Here is a 19,647-nt window from a genome sequence, read left to right on the forward strand (position 1 = left end):
GTAATGAAGAAGAATACAGTTCACATTCAAGTAGAGGAAATTCTCCTATATTTATCAGTGCAGTCTGTGGTTCCAATGATACATGTTGGAGGTTCGAATTCTAGGGAGATCAGATTTAACCCCTTCATGACATGGCGATTTTCCATTTTTTTTTTTCAGTTTCATTTTTTCCTCCCCTTCTTCCAAGGGCCATAACTTTTTTATTTTTCTGTAAATATAGCCATATGAGGTATGAAGTATGACTCTTGAGAGATCGCACATATCCCATCGCTGCCACCAGTATGTGAAGAACCACGCCTTGCAGCCCCCCTGACGTCTTTAAATGTCGAGTTGTCAGGTAATACCATCCCCTCACTTTCACCATTGTGACGTTCCGCTCCCCCGGGGAATATGTAAGGTCTAGTGATAAGCGAGCCTGCTTGCCACTGCTCGGTATTCGCCCGAGTATCACTGTGCTCGTCGAATATTTCCGGGTTGCTCGGGCAGGAGTTTGGGTCCCCGCCATGCATGTTTGGCGCTCTTTGGAGAGCCAATGAACATGCAGGGATTGCCTGCCATGCACTGTAATGCTGTAGCCATGTTGATTGCAGCATTTTAGTGATTGGCTGGCCACATAGCATCATGGGTCTATATAAGACCTGGTGCCCCTATGCTTGTCACAGTCTATCCCGGAAAAAGGCAGAGTAGAGAGAGCTGCTGCTGAGTGAGGGAGATCACTGAATGAGGTCGCTGGCAATAAAAGAAAACTACGGTGCCGCTATTTAAAACCGTGGGTGTCCGTCAGACGTATCACATATAACTGATTATCCTCCATTTAACATGGCCAAGGCATGTAGCAAAAGATGGGGAAGTGGACGTGATGGTGATGATGCATGCAGAGGCCAAGGCAGTGGGCAAGCTGAATTTATGCCACAACAAACACCCACATCTTTTCGCTCGACCTTCCTTTCCCAATTGCTAGGGGACCACAGCACACCACTATTGAACCCAGAGCGATGTCAAAAGGTTGTTGGTTGGATAGCAGATATTGCTTCCAGTCACTTTGCCACCACCACCACCACCACCCTGTCTTCCACACAGTCAAGACTCAGTAGCCATGAGTGTGGACCGCATATTCCTCACCCTGATCCTCTTTCCTCCCACCATGCTGAGTGCCCGGAGACAACTGATCCAACACTTGGAAGAGGTGGATAATGATGAGACACAATTGGCAGAAAGTCAGCAGGAGGACCAGGGTGCGGAAGTGGAAGACGAGGTGGTGGACGATGAAATTATCGACCCAACCTGGCAAGGTGACATGCAGAGCGAGGACAGCAGCACACACGGGGAGGGAGGCGTACCACCACAACAGGCAGGAACAAGCAGTGTGGTGGCCACAGACACAAGGCGGTAAACCGCTCCCCAGAACACCGGCACGACAGAATTTGCCAGTGCAACTGTTATGTCTTCCCGAGTCTGGTTCTTTTTTAAAGGCTTTGCATATAATCCCCAAAAGGCCATTTGCACCATCTGCCAAGCCAGCATCTGCAGGGGTAGCAAAGCTAGCAGCCTGATCACCACCAGCATGATCAGGCACATGACAGCAAAGCACCCAACTAAGTGGGCTGAGCGCCAGGGTCCAGAAACAGTGACTGCGGGTGACACCACTGCTTGTTCCGCTGTTGTTCGTGCACGCCAATCTCATGTCCATGGCGCATGTGAAGATGTCTCCCGTGCTGCACCTGTTGTTGCACACGCTCACCTAGCTCCATCAACAACCACATCCACGTCCTTGTCCCAACGCAGCGTTCAGTCATCTGTACCCCAGTCTTATAACACAAGTGCAAATATGCAGCCAACGCCCCACAGGCCTCACTACTTAACTGACACATTTCGCGAATGCTTGCGCTTGAAATGTTGCCTTTTAGGCTTGTGGAGACTGAAACTTTTCGCAACCTGATAGCGGCGGTCATCCCTAGGTATTCAGTACTCGGTCCCCAGCCACCACTATCTCCCGGTGTTCCGTCTCGGCATTACACAAACACGTGTCCTAGAACATTAGCCGTGCCCTCAACAAATTTTGGCACCCGTTGTACTCACTGCATATGCAATAACTGTATAGCAGAACCGCTCATTTCTAATGGGAATATGTCGTTACTGAGTCCCACCACTATGTGTCTTTAAATTGGCATTGGGGTTTTTCCCAAATGTAGGCAGCCATTGTACTCACTGCATATGGAATAACTGTATAGCAGAACCACTCCTTTCTAATGGGAACATGTCATTACTGAGGTCCACCTTTATGTGTCTTCAAATTGGTATTGGGGTATTTCCCAAAATTAGACAGCCATTGTACTCACTGCATTCACAATAACTGCTCCTTTCTAATGGGAACAAGTCATTACTGAGGCCCACCTCTATGTGTCTTTAAATTGGTTTTTGGATTTTTCCCACATTTAGGCAGCCGTTGTACTCACTGCATACGCAATAACTATATAACAGAACGGCTCCTTTCTAATGGGAACATGTTGTTCCTGAGGCCCACCTCCTTGTGTCTTCAAATTGGTTTTAGGGGATTTCCCAAAATTAGGCAGCCGTTGTACTGACTGCATATGCAATAACTGTATAGCAGAACTGCTCTTTTCTAATGGGAATTTGTCGTTACTGAGGCCCACCTCTATGTGTCTTTAAATTATTATTGGGGTACTTCCCAAATTTAAGCAGCCGTTGTACTCACTGCATACACAATAACTGTATAGCAGAACTGCTCCTTTCTAATGGAAACATGTTGTTACTGAGGCTCACCTCTATGTGTCTTTAAATTGGTATTGGGGTTTTTCCCAAATTTAGGCAGCCGTTGCAGTCACTGCATATGCAATAACTGTACAGCAGTACCGCTCCTTTCTAATGGGAACATGCTGTTACTGAGGCCCACCTCTTTGTGTCTTCAAATTGGTATTGGGGTATTTCACAAATTTAGGCAGCCTTTGCAGTCACTGCCTGGGCATTACCACTATAGGAGACCCATTCCTTTATAATGGGAACATTTTTTTAATGAGACCCTCCTCTGTGTCTCTTCAAATTGTATTGGGGTGCGGCCAAATTTTTGGCTGCCATTGTACTCACTGCATACGCAATAACAATATAGGACACCCACTCTTTAATAATGGGAACAACAAAGTATAGCCAACTGATAGCTCTCTAACAATAGTGAAGGCCGACTGCTGGCGCTTTAAGTATAGTAAGGGCCACCTGATGGCCCTATAAAAATAGTCTTTGTGAGTACCTCCTTCATAAATGAAACAGGATGTGTCTGATCATGTCTCACACACCACATGGGAAGACGCAACAATTCCTGTGTGTCATCATACACATCACACCCCATCACTTAGCCACACTTCCAAAATTCCTATAGAGAGCTGATGGAACACAAATGTGCCCCATGCGCATTATTCACTATGCGTCCCTGCACCTCACTGAGGAATACTACTCGATTAGGTCATAAAAATGACCCTCGTTGACGCAATCTCGCATCATCAGAATGGAGGAACTTATTGGGATTAGTTAACCCCTATAAATCAATATCTATAATATAACCGGGTATGCGGGTCTCTGTCCGAAGCCTCGATAGACGGCACATGCGTGATGCGCAGTCTGGCTCCAGACAGAAGACCGCATCCAGCCGTTACAGGTAAGAGGAGGTGTATGGCGTCGGAGATCGCAGTATGCGTAGGCACTGAACGCACACTGCGATCTCCGGCTCCATACTTACATACTTATCTGACCGGGAAGAGCGTTGCCGCGGCGCCTCTCTTCAGCGGAGACCGGGGGCGGAGTGAGACGTCGAATCGACGCGTACGCATAGCGCTATCCGGCGCCATTTTACTGAAGACACATTTACAGTGCTCTGGCAATGGACAGCGCAGTGCTCTGTCGCCGCACTCCTCCCCCGGCCTTCGGCAGAACAGGACGCTGCAGCGCTGGAGTACAGAGAAGAAAGGTGAGTATAACTGTTTATTTTTTTGGGGATGAGTGTATAGTGGGGGGGTGAGGGGTGCCACGCATACCGGGATTAGGGGAGCCATGCATACCAGAATAGGGATGAGGGGAGCCATGCATACCAGAATAGGGATGAGGGGTGACACGCATACCAGGATTGGGGATGAGGGGTGCGATGCATACCAGAATAGGGATGCGGGGTGCCACGCATACCAGGATTGGGGATGGGGGGTGTCACGCATACCAGGATTGGGGATGAGGGGTGCCACGCATACCAGGATTGGGGATGAGGGGTGCCACGCATACCAGGATTGGGGATGAGGGGTGCCACGCATACCAGGATTGGGGATGAGGGGTGCCATGCATACCAGAAAAGAGATGAGGGGTGCCACGCATACCAGGATTGGGGATGAGGGGTGACACGCATACCAGGATTGGGGATGAGAGGTGCCATGCATACCAGGATTGGGGATGAGGGGTGCCACGCATACCGGGATTGGGGATGAGGGGTGCCACGCATACCGGGATAGGATGGTGGGGGCAGCACAAATGCCAGGAGGGGGGCAGCACATACCAACAAGGGAGACCATATACCAATAAAAATGCTCGCCACCCGGGCGTAGAACGGGTTCAAGAGCTAGTTTACTTATAAGGGGGAAGAAAATTTGATTCAACAGCATTAGTTCTTAATTCTCTTTAGGGATTTCAATATTCGCTGAGATAAATATACTCTGTGTGCAAAGTGACCCAAGTCTTCTATTGTTATCAAGGTTTATATAATGTAACCCTTGCTTTCTCACTAGTTTTATGAACTTCTTAGAGTTCAAATTACCCCCATAGATTTATTCTTAAAACACAAACTTTCATGAATAGAAGGGGAAGAAAAAAATCTAGTAGAAAAAAAACTAGGAGGTGAACAGGTAATGACACTAATGATATCTGTTCCGCCATACATGAAAGCATGTATGATCCGTTCTCATCACACCCTGTAAGGGTACTGAGTTGACGAGAATAGGTAAGTTGCTGCGGGTTACTTCCCCACAGCATTTGAGAGATCAATAAGGGTTTTTAGACAAGTACATTTCTGACAAGGAATGAAGGTAGACAGAATTCTCTTCAACTAAATGAAGCAACTAAAACTCAGCTGCTCATTGAGGCCTAGTGGGGATGTCGTATTTAGATGGAAGAACTGAGTCAGTCGACAGGGGTAGGGGTATTCGGATACGGGGATGGATGGGTTACTTCTGTGGGGATCACGGTTGGTCGGTTCCCGGTTCCGTGCCCTGGACCGTCAGTAAAGGGATGGGGGTGAGGATGATGGGAGTATTGTGTCCTGACGCCTCCTGTGGTAACTGGTAAAATCGGTTACCAGCGCTGTGTATGGTTGCTGAGGTGATCGGCATACGGCTTGTTCGAACGCTATAGGCAGTAATGTCAAAGTAGGCACGCACACACATTAAGTCTTTGTTTCAGTACCTTTCTTTTACTGATGTCCGGTAACAGGTTCAGTTCAGGAGGGTAACCAGGTTTTCGGTGTAGGTAGAGATATTCACCCTGGAGATTTGTGAGGCCTCCTCTAACAATGTGTGCGTTGTTTGGGATCAGTCCTGCCTTAAGCTGAACCTGCCACCTTTTACTTTCTTTGGGGTCCTTCTCCACAACTGACAATGAGGACCTTTCCTTGGGGCTACCAATTCTCTTTTTGAGCCCCTGGTCCTATACTTGGTCAAGTTTGGCACCTCTTTCCCCTTCTTCTTCAGGGGGAGTAGATCCTCCTGATCTGTCCGGGGTTTCTATGCTATTCCTGAATTAATAGCAATCTCGGACTCCGGTGTCCGGGTGAGCTAAAGGGATAATTGTTTTATCTCTTTCTTTCTCCTTCTAGACTCCGTCCTTCTCTCTATGGCGCTTCACAACAGAGACCTGTTTCCTAGTTCAGGGCTTAACTGGTCCCCAGCCAACAGCTCTCTGTCTCACTCCTCCTTCACCCCTCACCAGACCAACTGCGCTTTTTCTGTCTCCCTGGAAACTGACTCCTTCCCTCAGACCTGGGGTGGAAGGTGTTGTGTGTGCCCAAGTGCACATCTCTCCCTGCACCTATGGATCCTGTGGTAATCCCCCGCAGGGGTGCCACAGATCCACCTTGTTTCTTTCTGGAGGATCAGTCGATCCCAATCGCCTCCTCTTGTAAGTCTGTCAATTTTTTAAAATCAGATAAATTTAATGGCGTATTTTGATCCTCCATATTTACCATTAATATGCTTAGCTATAGGTGTATCTCTTTTATGCTCGATGTCACATAGGTGGTCGCCAATCCTCCATCTAAATTCCCTCACTGTCTTACCAACATATTCGAGTCCACAGTCATATACAGCTCTGTATATCACACCTTGTAATTTACAGTTGATGACATTTTTAATTGTGAATTCTTCTTTAATTACATTAGAAGTAAACGTCTTAGCCTGTAGTATGGCAGAACATGCAATGCAATCACTACCACACCTGAAGCAACCCTTGATGTTATGCTTCAACCACGTTTCTTCGTTTTTAGAAAAATGACTCCAGACCAGCCTGTCTCTGAGAATTCTACCCCTCCGATAGGTAATATGCGGGTAGTGTCCTAGTATATCCTCCAAATCATAGTCCATCTTCAGGATGGGCCAATGTCTATCAAGTATGTTCCTGATCTCCTGCAAGCCATTTGAGAATGTGGCTATGAATCTCATAATATTTTCTGCATCCTCCCTCTTCCTGGGAATCAAAAGTTCAGATCTCACATAGGACTTGGTCTCTTTATATGCCTTCTTCAAGACTCCCTCCAGAGATCCTCTCTGTTTGAACCGGAGTCTCATGTCCTCAGCCTGTTCTCTAAATGACACGTCATTAGAGCAGTTACGCCTTACCCTCAAATATTGGCTTTTGGGTATACCTCTCTTCAGAGATTTGGGGTGACTACTTTACCATCTAAGTATAGAATGTGTCGCCGTGGGTATTCTATATGTTCAGGTTTCAAGACAACATCTGGGCTCCTGTGAATCATCAAGTCCAGAAATGAAAACTGTGTGGGGCTAGACATAACCCTGTGGGGTTCAGATTGAGAGCCTCAACAAATTGGGCTAGCTCTTCGGTGGTGCCATGCCATATAACAAAGTTATCATCTATATAGCGGGCCCACATCTCAACCTTTTCAACATGAGGAACCCCACCTTTCTCCTCATTGAAGACCTTTGTTAAATAACCAAAAACAAAAATGCTCCTTCATACCTTGGACTATGTTCACACGTAGCGTTTTTGATGCGTGTTTGCACTTTTGTATTGCTGGTGGCTGGGGACTGAGCACTGAGGAATGGCCGCTGCCATCAGGTTGGGGAAAGATTCCGTCTCCATGAGACTAAAAGGAAACATTTCAAGTGCAAGCAAATGTCGACAAATGTGGCAGTTTAGTATTCTGGTCTGTGGGTGGTTGGCTGCGTATTTGCGCTTGCATTCAGAGGACTAGGGTAGGGACAACTGAACGCTGTACTGGGACAAGAACGTGGATGTGGTTGCTGATGGAGGTGGTTGCGAGTGTGCAACAATAGGTGCAGGCTGGGAGGCATCTTCGCCTGTGCCATGGACAGAGGATTGGTGTGCACGCACAACAGCGGTACAGGCAGTGATGTCACCCGCAGACACTGTTTCTAGACTCTGGCATTCGGCACAACTAGTCGGGTGCTTTGCTGTCATGTGCCTGAGCATGCTGGTGGTGGTCAGGCTGGTAGTTTTTCTGCCCCTGCTGATGCTGGCATGGCATATGTTTCAAATGGCTTTTTTGGGGTTATCTGGACAGTCTTTAACCACTTTACAGCCTGGGGCGTATTAGTACGCACCAGGCTGTCACTCTCTGGTCAGCACGGGCTCTGGCGCTGAGCCCATACTGAACCGGGCACATGTCAGCTGATTCTTATAGATGACATGTGCCCGTAACAGCCGTGGGTGGAATCGCGATCCACCCGTGGCTGTTAACATGTTAAATGCCACTGTCAATCTCTGACAGCGGCATTTAACATCGCCGGGCCGGAAGCGCGTCCCTTACCCCGCCCATCGGTGACCCCGTTCACGTGATCGCGGGTCACTGATGGGTGGGCATGGCAACCCTGGGTCTGCAGCAGACCCCAGTAGTTGTCATGTGCTGATCGCTATGAGTGCCACCCAGTGGTCGACCCTCATAGCACAGGAGCATTTCTGCTACATAGAGGTGATCTGCTCATCACCGCAATGTAGCAGAGGCGATCAGACAAGTGCTGCTTCTAGTCTCCTATGGAGACCATAGAAGCATGTGAAAAGTGAAAAAAAATGTTTTTAAAAATATTTAAAAAATATAACGTTTAAATCACCCCCTTTCACCCCATTCAAAATAAAATAATAAAAAAAACACCCACATACACATATTTGGTATCACCGCATTCAGAATCGCCCGATCTATCAATATAAAAAAGGAATTAATCCGACTGGTAAACGGCGTAACAAGAAAAAAATTCTAAACGCCAGAATTACGTTTTCTGGTCTCCGCAACATTGCAATAAAATGCAATAATGGGCGATCAAAACATCCGATATACCCCAAAATGGTATTAATAAAAAATTCAGCTCAGTGCACAAAAAATAAGCCCTCAACTGAAAAATGGAGACTCTATGGGTCTTGGAAAATGGCGTCATTTTTTTTTTTTTTTTTAGCAACTTTGGAATTTTTTTGCACCACTTAAATAAAAAAGAACCTATACGTTTGGTGTCTACGAGCTCGTAATGACCTGGAGAATAATAATGGCAAGTCAGTTTTAGCATTCAATGAACGTGGTAAGAAAAAAAAACAAAAAAAACATCTGTGGTATTGCACTTTTTTTGCAATTTCACCCACTTGGATTTTTTTTCCCATTTTCCCATACACGATATGGTAAAACCAGTAATGTCGTTCAAAAGTACAACTCATGCAGCAAAAAATAAGCCATCAAATGGCCATATTGACCAAAAAATAAAAACGCTATGGCTCTGGGAACAAGGGGAGCAAAAAACGAAAATGCAAAAACGGAAAATCCCAAGGTTGCGAAGGGGTTAAAAAAGAGCCAGACTCTGGAAGACCTAACAGTTGGACTGACAACTTCCCTCATGTTGGTGTTCCGGGGAACAGTTACCCGCCTTGTGTCTGTGGCCACCCCACTGCTTATTCCTGCCTGTTGTGGTGCGACGCCTCCCCCCCTCTGTGCTGCTGTCCTCGCTCTGCATGTCACCTGGCCAGGTTTGGTCAGTGACTTCATCATCCACCACCTCGTCTTCCATGTATGCACCCTGGGCCTCCTCCTGACTTGTTGGCAATTGTGTCTCATCATCATCATCCACCTATTGCGACAGTAATTGCACTTTCCCACTGTCGCCTTTGTGTGACCGTGGCTGCTCAAATATTTGGGCATCGCTACATGCAATCTCCTCTTGCCCCGCTTGAAGTGGGCTGGGTGAGAGGCCTGAATCAATAAATGGAAAAGTAAACAGCTCTTCGGAGTGTCCAATTGTGGAATCACTTGTCTCTGGGCACTCAGCATGGTGGGGGGAAGGAGGATCAGGGTGAGGAATATGTGGTCCAGACTCACGTCTACTGAGACTGGACCGTGTGGAAGACAGGGTGGTGGTGGTGGGAAATTGACTGGAAGCATTATCTGCTATCCAACCCACAACCTTTTCACACTGCTATGGCTTCAAGAGTGGTGTTCCACGGCCACCTAGAAATTGGGACAGGAAGATAGTTCGACATGATGTGGGTGATTGTTGTGCTCTTTCGGCAGGCACAGTTTCATGCTGCCCATGACCTCAGCCTCTGCTTGCACCATCAGCATCATGTCCACTTCTCCGTACCTTGCCATGCGCCTTCCCCATTTTAAATGGAATGTAATATTTGGCATGCTACCAGATATTGGTCAGTGACTGAGTGTGAATAGGTTGAACAACACACATCTGGTAGACTTTAACTGGAGTGTAATATTTGACACGCTCCAAAAAATGTGACGATTATTATTGCAGTAATATGGGATCACATCTGATGACCATGGTTTTAGTCAGTGGCGTTAGAGATACGGTATTGGTCAGGGAGCAAGTGTGAATAGGTTGAACAACACACAACTGGAAGACTTTAACTGGAGTGTAATATTTGGCACGCTCCAAAAAAATGTCACAATTATTTCCACAGTAATATCGGATCACGTCTGATGTTGGACAAGTTTCTCTGCTTCCACAATACAGCAATGTGAATAAAATCAAAAAAAATCTGGCTGTATTCTGCTAACAAGCAAATGGAGCAGTAAAATGGTGTACTGTATTGCTTTTAAAACAAATAATCAGGACTAAGAGCAAAAAAAATATCCCTGATATCTTACGCTATGGATATCTGTGACAGCAGCAGACAGAACGTGCAATGGACCCTATTCTGCTCATACACGCTCCACAAACTCTGCCGTCCTAACTCCTGCTATCAGCAGGATTAATAATATAGTCCGTTGGATTAGTCCTTAGGAGAACTGTTAGTTCAGATGTGTATATATAGCTGTGGTATACCTAATACCTCACTAATAAACTGCCAATTCTCTCCCAAGCTCAGCAGCACCTCTCCCTACTCTGCTTGTCTGAAGGGTAGACTGTGATGAGCATAGGGTCACCGAGTCTAATATAGATCCGATGACGCTATGCGGCCAGCCAATCACTGTAATGCCACAACCAACATGGCTGCGGCATTATAGTGAGTGGCAGGCAATCCCTGCATGTTTATTTGCTGTTAAAGCAGCGGCAAACATGTGGGGCAGGGACTTGAGCTCCCGTTCGAACTTCCCGGGAGTATTCTCCAAGCATCTCGAGCAGTGAGATGCTCGGGCGAGTACAGAGCAGGAGCAAGCATGTTCGCCCATCACTATTATCTATCTAATTGAGGTTTTAGAATGACATAAGTTAACGTTATAATCAAATTATTATTTTACACTTCAGCTATAAGTTTAGAGTCAACTATAATTTATGTTAGCAATTTTGACAATCATAATAATCCTTATTACTATAGCGTTAAAATATGCCATGGTGCTTTCTAATAGAGACAATAAACAAGATATGAGAAGCTGTGGCGAGGGACAAATGCACACACAAAATAGAGCAATACAGTCTAGTAAAGGATAAGCATAATCAATGGTAGCACTCACCTAATGGTGTTGTGTGCAGGCACAGCACCTATGAATGCATGAAAATCCACTGCTGCTGCACTGTGGCTGGAGGAAAGGGTTCTTCCAGAGATAAATGGAAAAATTGGAAGCTGGCACATTTAGGTTGGCTGCGGTGTGGGAATGAATAATCTTGGGATTCCAAAACGGTTTTTATTAATACCAACGCATTTCTGCACCAGACCGGCGCCTTTCTCAAGGTATAAAAACCAAGTGAGAAGGGTACAACAACTGAAGGCTTTAAATAGGAGAAAATGGCTGCAAAAAGCATAAGGAATGCCCCTAAAGGAGAGGGGGAGGAAGTGAGGGAAAGAAAAGAAAAAAAAAAGGAGTTAACACAGAGAAGGTAAAAGTTAAAGTAAAGGAAAAAGAATAGGGAAGGGAAGGAGAGCAGGGAATAAAGTTGAAACTTGATCGAGCAGATTGATATGCAAGATATAGAAAAAAGAGATAAAAAGATATGAATTGTGAAGGAAGATAAGCACAAATTCAACACAAATATGGTACATTCGATTCGTGAGCGGAAACACAAGCAATTTTTCTTAAAATCAGCAAAAATCTGTAAAATTCGGTAAACGTGCGGGAAATTATTGCGTTGCAACTAAAGTATTTTTATCACTTTGGCTAGGATAGTGGGATAGAGGTGGTGTTTGATGAGCGGGGGGATGTGTTTGACGAGCGAAGGGGCTGGGGAGAGCTCAGAGGAGCTCAGAGCAACGGCATGCTTATAATCTTTTTTTTTCCCTAACTTTAAGTGTGAAAATCGTGGCTAGCCAATCAGGGCACAGGAACCATCCACAATGTCCAGACAGAAGGAAATGTGCCACTGGCTTCTGAAATCACATGTCCCTCTCTATATAAAGAGCGGACATGTTGTTTTATTGCCATTTTGTCATTATAACAGGTCACAGAGGCTGCTACTGAGGCTGCTCCTGGACTCATCAGAGATTTTAGCTAGTTAGCTAGGCGGTTGCTTCTAAGTCAGATAGTTTAGGTAGCTAGTGTCCTGTGTGGCTGTGAAATTGACCTTCCAGCAGATATTTTTTTTGTGCCATTACTGAGGTCCACACAAAGACAGAAGGGCACATTTCATAGAAAGTCTGTTGTGCACTGCTTCTATTGTGCTCCATGCACAAGTACACCTTTAAAAATCTATTTTTTCCAGTTGCCAACGTGATACAACAAGCCATAGTAGCCCACCTTGTTATTTTGTTGGGGTGAAATTAAGCTGTATGCAGAGCTCCTGCAGAGTACAAAAATCTATTTTTTTTCAGTTGCTAAAGTGATACAGCAAGCCATAGGCCACCTTGTAATTTTGTTGAGGTGAAATTCAGCTGTATGTAGAGTAAAAATATCTCTTTTTTCCTGTGAGCAACATGACACAGTATGTGATAAGCCACCTTGTCATTTTGTGGTGGTGAAATTCAGCTGTATGCAGAATATTAAAATCTTTTTTTTTCTTTAAGTAACGTGATACACCAAGCCATATCTCACCTTCTCATTTAGTGGTACTGAAATTCAGCTGTGTGCAGAGCTGTTGCAGAGTAAAAAATATTTTTTTTTTCAGTTGCTAATGTGATACAGCAAGTTGTATCTCACCATTTTGTGGCGGTAAAATTCAGTTCTATGCACTGCTCATGCAGAGTAAAAAAATCTATTTATTCTGTGACAAATGTGATACAGCAGGCTAGATCTGAGTTTGAAATTGTTTGGAGCATATCTTCTCTGTTATCCAGGCCTCATCCACACTAAAAAAAATACTTTCTTCTGTTACTAACAGAAGATCTCAGTTTGAAATTGTTTGAAGCATATCTTCTCTGTTATACAGGCTCATCCACACTAAAAATATATTTTCTTCTGTTACTAACGTGATGCAGTAGGGGAGATCTCAGTTTGAAATTGTTTACAGCATATTTTGTATGTTATGCAGGCCTCATCCACACTAAAAAATACTTTCTTCTGTGACAAATGTGATGCAGTAGTGGAGATCTCAGTTTGAAATTGTTTGGAACATATCTTGTATGTTATACAGGTCTCGTCCACATTAAAAAAAATACTTTCTTGTGTGACTGATATGATACAGTAGGGGAGATCTCAGTTTTAAATTGTTTAGAGCATATCTTGTATGTTATACAGGCCTCATCCACACTTAAAAATACTTTCTTCTGCTGCTAACGTGATACAGCAAGCCATATTTCACCTTGTCACCTAGTGGCTCTGAAATTCAGGTGTGTGCAGAGCTGGTGAAGAGTAAAAAATCTAATTTTTTGTTGCTAATAGCATGCTCCTACCACAATATCTGAGCAAAATGAGTGGGAAAAAGAGAGGTCATGGTGGAAGGGGGGATAGGCTTGGTGTTCAAGGAATATGTGGGGTAGGTGGTAATGTTAGGGAAAGTACCAGTGAACCAACACCGTCACATCCTATCCAAAGACAACTGACAACTTCTGTTACTGGACGGGCTACTCCCCTCCCTTTCTTTTGCAGCCGAACAGCGATACACCTTGTTGATGAAGGCCAGAAAGAGCATGTGCTCCAGTGGATGGCAAGCGCTGCTTCAAGTGGCCTCTCCTCCTCTTCCTCCACCTCAACATCACACACAGTACAGTCCATAGAGGTGGCACCACAATTACCCTTGCTTCTCCCCGCGTCACAACTGTCCAACTGACTGTAGGGAATCACAGATGGGTGAATCTACAGAGCTGTTCACACATGATATGCCATGGGCATCAGAAGTGTACTCCAAAGATTCACAGAGTCAAGAGGAGGAAATCATTTGCCCCAATACCCAAATTTTTTTTAGGTTGGATTCGAGGCAGGACGAAGTAGGATCAGAGCAGCCTCCTGACCTTCATCACCAGACATTAACTGCCAGGGGGAGAGGTGATCCTGATGAGACTCAGATACCTGAGGCTCATGCTAACTGTACTGTGCTGTCAGGGCAAGAAGAGAAGAAGGGTGACTCTCAGGGTGAGGAATGGGATAACACATTGGATGATGATGAGGTTGTAGATCTCACTTGGTGTGAACCCAGAGGCACGCAGCTGAGTAGCTCATCTGAGGAGGTGGATGAAGACGAGGAGATTATGTTGCCCCCTACGGCGTAGACACGGAGTGATGCATCCACGACGAGCACTGCATCTTTAGCCCAACTGTGGTTGTGGCCAGCAGCAATCGCGGGTCTGCAGCTTGCAGGCGCACCAAGGGTTGCCTAGCCTGGGCCTTTTTTGACACACCAAAGGATGAGCCAACTCATGTTATCTACAAACTTTGCAAGAAAAAACTCAGTAGAGGGAAAAAGTGCAATGATTTTCTTACTACATGCATGAACCTTCACATGCGCAATCAACATGCGTTACTCTGTCAATCTCACTGCGATAAAATGCGGACCTGCAGACTTCAACAACCATCAGTTGCTCCATCCACTGAATTTGCTGCTTCTTCCTCCTCCTCTGTTACCGTGCCAAATATTGTCACACAGGTCTCCGACCGCAGAACCTCTGGTTCTTTACCCTCTCCAGTCAGGCTCAGTGAGAGCCCATCAGCTGTAATGGAAGTGGACATGCCAGCTGTATTTGTTTCACCAAGCTCACCACGTCTTTCTCAATCCACTCTAACATCTTGACCTGCATCTCACTGATGGTCCAGCAGTTTGTCCGATTCACCGTACTCCGCCCTCTCTCAGCACTGCAGCCAGCCCTCATTCCCACATTTTTAAAAGATTGGGACTGTAAAAGATTGCTTCCTCCTACACATGACAAAGCTAAGAAGTTGAACTCCAACATCTCCAATCTGTTGGCCACGAAAATGCTGCCTTTCCGCCTGGTAGATACAGACGGATTCTGAAAGCTGATGGACGTCGCAGTCCCCCAGTACCAGTTGCCCAGTCACCATTACTTCGCTAAGAAAGCTTTGCCTGCACTATACCAGCATGTCACAGACAACATCACACATTCCTTGACTAAATCTATGTCTGCCAGGGTGCGTTTCACCACAGACACCTGGACAAGTAAGCATGGCAAAGGGCATTACATCTCGCTGACTGGGTACTGGGTGACTCTGGTGGCTGTGGGGGCAGGCGGGGAAGGTGCTGCTACACAAGTCTTGGAATCCAAAGGCTTGCAGAACAAACCACCTTATTTCATGCTTCCTCCACTGCTTCTGCCTCCTCCACCTCCTCTAGGGCCTCCACCTGCACACTCAACCTCTGCCTTAATGAGACACACATTCCAACAGTGCAGAGCGAATTCACACTGCACAACCAGGTCTCACTGCAATTAGGTAGTGTTAAAACTAATATGCCTTGATGATCACAGTCATACAGCTGAAGAGTTGTGGACAGCTGAGTTTGAGGAATGGCTGTCACCACTGAATCTGGGGCCAGGGAAGTACATGTGCGATAGAGGTGCGAACCTGGAGGCGGTCCTACCAAAACGAGCTCACACACGTGCCTTGCATGGCTCATGTCCTCAACCTGCTGGTACAGTGATTTCTCCACCACTATCCCAGCCTGGATGAGCTGCTTCAGAAAGCATGGAAGTGGTGTGCTCACTTCCACTGTTTGCACCCCTCAGGTCATCGACTTGCATTGATACAGAGGTCTTTGTCCATGCCAGTTAACAGGTTGATATGCAATGTGAGACACGGTGGAATTCCACTTTGCATATGTTGCAGCGACTGTGGCAGGAGCAACAAGCCCTGACGCAGTATGTCATGTCGTATAGCATGGGCCAATGCAGTATGGATGTGGAGCATATCACGTTTATGGAGTGGGCACAGATTAAGGACCTCTGCACCCTTTTGCACTGTTTTTAAATGGCTACTAAGTTGGTTTGCACTGACAATGCCATCATCAGCATCACTATTCCGGTCATTTACATGCTGAAGCAGAATTTGAATAGCCTGCAGGAGGAGGTGGTGGTCCCAGAAGAAGAGGAGGATGCGGAAGGGATGAGAATGTCTCAAAGTTACAGACTGTCGTCACACTGGCGGATGCCAAGGGAGGGGGGGTTACTGCAATTGAGGGAGGCTGGTGATACCAGGCAAACTGCTGGTGAAGGTGCAAGAGCCGAGGAACAAATGAAGGAGGAAGAGGTGATAGGCAAGCAACAGTCAGAAGATGAAGAGGATAAAAATCCCCTTTCTGTTGTTCGTGGTTGGCAGGAGGGGATGGAGGAAACAAGCATCAGTGTTTCCCAGCCACCAACACAGCATGGGCTTTGACTTCATGGAAGAGCCCGACATATGAGTGCCTTCTTGCTGCACTATCTGCAACATAATCCCCATATAGTTATGATTCAAAATAGTGTTGACTACTGGGTTGCCATTCTGTTAGATTCATGTTATAATGGTAAATTTTGCCAGATGCTTCCCGCCCTAAAAAGGGACGCGTGAATGCTGAAGTATCAAAACACGCTTTTCTACAACCTTAAGAGAGGTTTTCTCCAAGTCAGCAGTGAGGCACACAGTGTGCCTCACAGCTGTATACGTTCAACCTCTGGCACGTCAATTAATCAACACAAAAACATTAGCAGCAGCAGTGTAAGTGGCAGAAGCAATTTCTGTGAGTCCTTTCAAACATTTTTTAAACCAGCTCGTGCACCAGCAGAGTACAAGTCCTAATTATACTATTTTTATTGTAGTGAAATTTATGCCACTTCGGTGGTGTCTACCATTAATTTTTGGAAATGTAGAGACTCCTGATTGGGTCTCCATCTGCTGGGTTGGCAACAGTGGCAAGATGTGTCGGTCCCCATTATATTTCTCTTGTGGAGAAATTGATGCCACTTTGGTGGTGTCAGACCCTAATTTAGGGAAATGTTAACACTCCTGGTTGGGTCCCCATCTGCTGGGTTGCCTGTAGTGGAAGAGGTGTCGGTTCTAATTATACTATTTCTACTGTAGTGAAATTTATGCCACTTTGGTGGTGTCTGCCACTAAATTTTGGAAATGTGGAGACTCCTGATTGGGTCTCCATCTGCTGGGTTGGCTGTAGTGGAATATGTGTTGTTCCCCATTATATTTCTCTTGTGGTGAAATTGTTGCCACTTTTGTGGTGTCAGTCCCTAATTTTTTTAAATTTGAACACTCCTGGTTGGGTCTCCATCTGCTTGGTTGGCTGTAGTGGAAGAGGTGTCGGTCCCCATTATAATATTTCTACTCTGGTGAAATTGATGCCAATTTAGTGGTGTCAAACCCTAATTTTTGGAAATTTGAACACTCCTGGTTGGGTCTCCATCTGCTGGGTTGGCTGTAGTGAAATAGGTGTCGGTTCTAATTTTAATAAATGTCCCCTGATGAAATTGATGCCACTGGTGTCAGCCTTTCATTTTTGAAAATGGGGAGCCTCCTGGTTGGATCTCCTTCATGTGTGTGGCCTGCAGCAGTAGTCCTCCCAGACCGGCAGGCCTCCACTTACTTTCAGTCAACTATCCGTGTTACTATCCTTACATTTTTGTGCCAATACTAATCTATGAAGCTGATATTTCTGCCATCTGAGTGTGGCTGAGCATAAAAGCAAATTGAGCTGTTGCATGTGGTATCAGGGCTTCCAGCACAGCAGACCTACACCAATCCCTCTCCCACCTCATCTTAATTTGAAGTTCAATTCAAAGCTGTAAGCGCTGGCCCAGATCCTGGTACCTCATGCATGGCCCATGGCTGATTGCTGCTGTTTACAAATATAATTTGTACTGTGGGTCAATTGAGGCCAATTTCCTTGTGTCTGCCCCTAATTTGATGTGTTTTGACAGGTTTTAGGCCCGTTTGAAGGTGTTGTGTGTGCTTTTGGTTTTGCCCCCCATTGAATCCAATGGCGTTCGGCAATATTCGGCAAACATTCGACAAATATTCGGCGAATATTGCAAAATCGGCGATCGTAATCTGAACCAAATATTTAAATATTCGCTCATCTCTAATAAAGAGTAATTAAAAAATTTATATATAAGAAAGTGAGACATGCAAGATTAGATCTTGTCTCACAGTGGGATAGATTTAACCAAACTCAGCAGATTTAGGTGCAGGGGTGGATTAAGAGTAGCAAGGGCCCCGGGCAGTTTGGAAGGCATGGGCCCCACTACACACACACACACACACACACACACACACACCTGATGTATCACGTGACTTGTCACATGATCCCCCTTTTATAGATCATGTGAAATTAATTCTGCACAATATTAATATATTAATTATAATTATTTTTTTATATTAATTGTATGACTTAATATTGAGCCCAATTAAGTATGCTGACATCCCCCTATGTATGTATGGTCTCATACTGTATAATATGAGCTTCCACATAATCCTACTATACACAGCAGGAGGCCGCACAGCGCCCCCCCCCCCACGTGCAGCCAGAGGCCGCACGGCGCCCCCCACGCACAGCCAAAGGCCGCACGGCGCCCCCCCCACGCACAGCCTGAGGCCGCACTGCGCCCCCCCCACGCACAGCCTGAGGCCGCATGGCGCCCCCCCAGATACAGTATGAGGCTGCACGGTTTCCCCCCACATACAGCATGAGGCCGGATGGCGCCTACCCTGATACAGCATGAAGCTGCACGGCGCCCCCCCAAGTACAGCATGAGGCCGCACGGCGCCCCCCCAGATACAATATGAGGCCGCACGGCGCCCCCCCCAGATACAGCATGAGGCCAGACGGCGCCCCCCCAGATACAGCATGAAGCTGCACGGTGCCCCCCCCAGATACAGCAGGAGGCCGCACACGGTCATGCACACACACACAAACATATACAGACATATACAAAGACAAATACATACACGCATAAACACATTTGAAACACAAAAATACATATAAACAGACATATCACACAATGATATCGGCACATACAGACAAGCGCTGTGCACACACACACACCACTCACCATCCTCCTGCTCGGCTCCCATCATCCAGCTCCTCTCTGGTGCAGCAGTGCAGGGCACACTGCATAACGTCAGGCTAGCAGACACTGCCGCGCACAGTGCCTTCTCTTCTAGCTGTGACGCGGCCGGGCTAGCACACGAGCGAATGCACGGTACGCAGACATGCGCATACGCACGATACGCAGACATGCACACACTTGCACATGGTACACAGATATGCACCCAGACATATGCATACGTACATATCTTATAAACACATAAAACTGTCCTGTTCAGCCGCTTCTCAGGCAAGTCTCAGTGCAGGGCCGCCGGCGTGTCACAGACATGGCCCTGGACCATCAGAGGGGCCCACTTGCCGTTGGGGCCTGGGCTGCTTCTACGGCATCTGTGTAGGACCTCTGGCGATGCTTGATCACCGGCACTTCATCTGACATGGCCGCGCACTGTGCGGTTGTGTCATGCAGTAATGATGCGGCAGGGGCAATGCACAAGCACAATTATAGGCGCAGTGTCGCCCCTGCCGTGTCATTAATACCAGACACAGCCACACAGCTCACGGC

Source organism: Phyllobates terribilis, unplaced genomic scaffold (assembly GCF_046119375.1).
Source record: "Phyllobates terribilis strain yellow unplaced genomic scaffold, ASM4611937v1 Scaffold_1__5_contigs__length_1240528914, whole genome shotgun sequence".
Classification (NCBI taxonomy): domain Eukaryota; kingdom Metazoa; phylum Chordata; class Amphibia; order Anura; family Dendrobatidae; genus Phyllobates; species Phyllobates terribilis.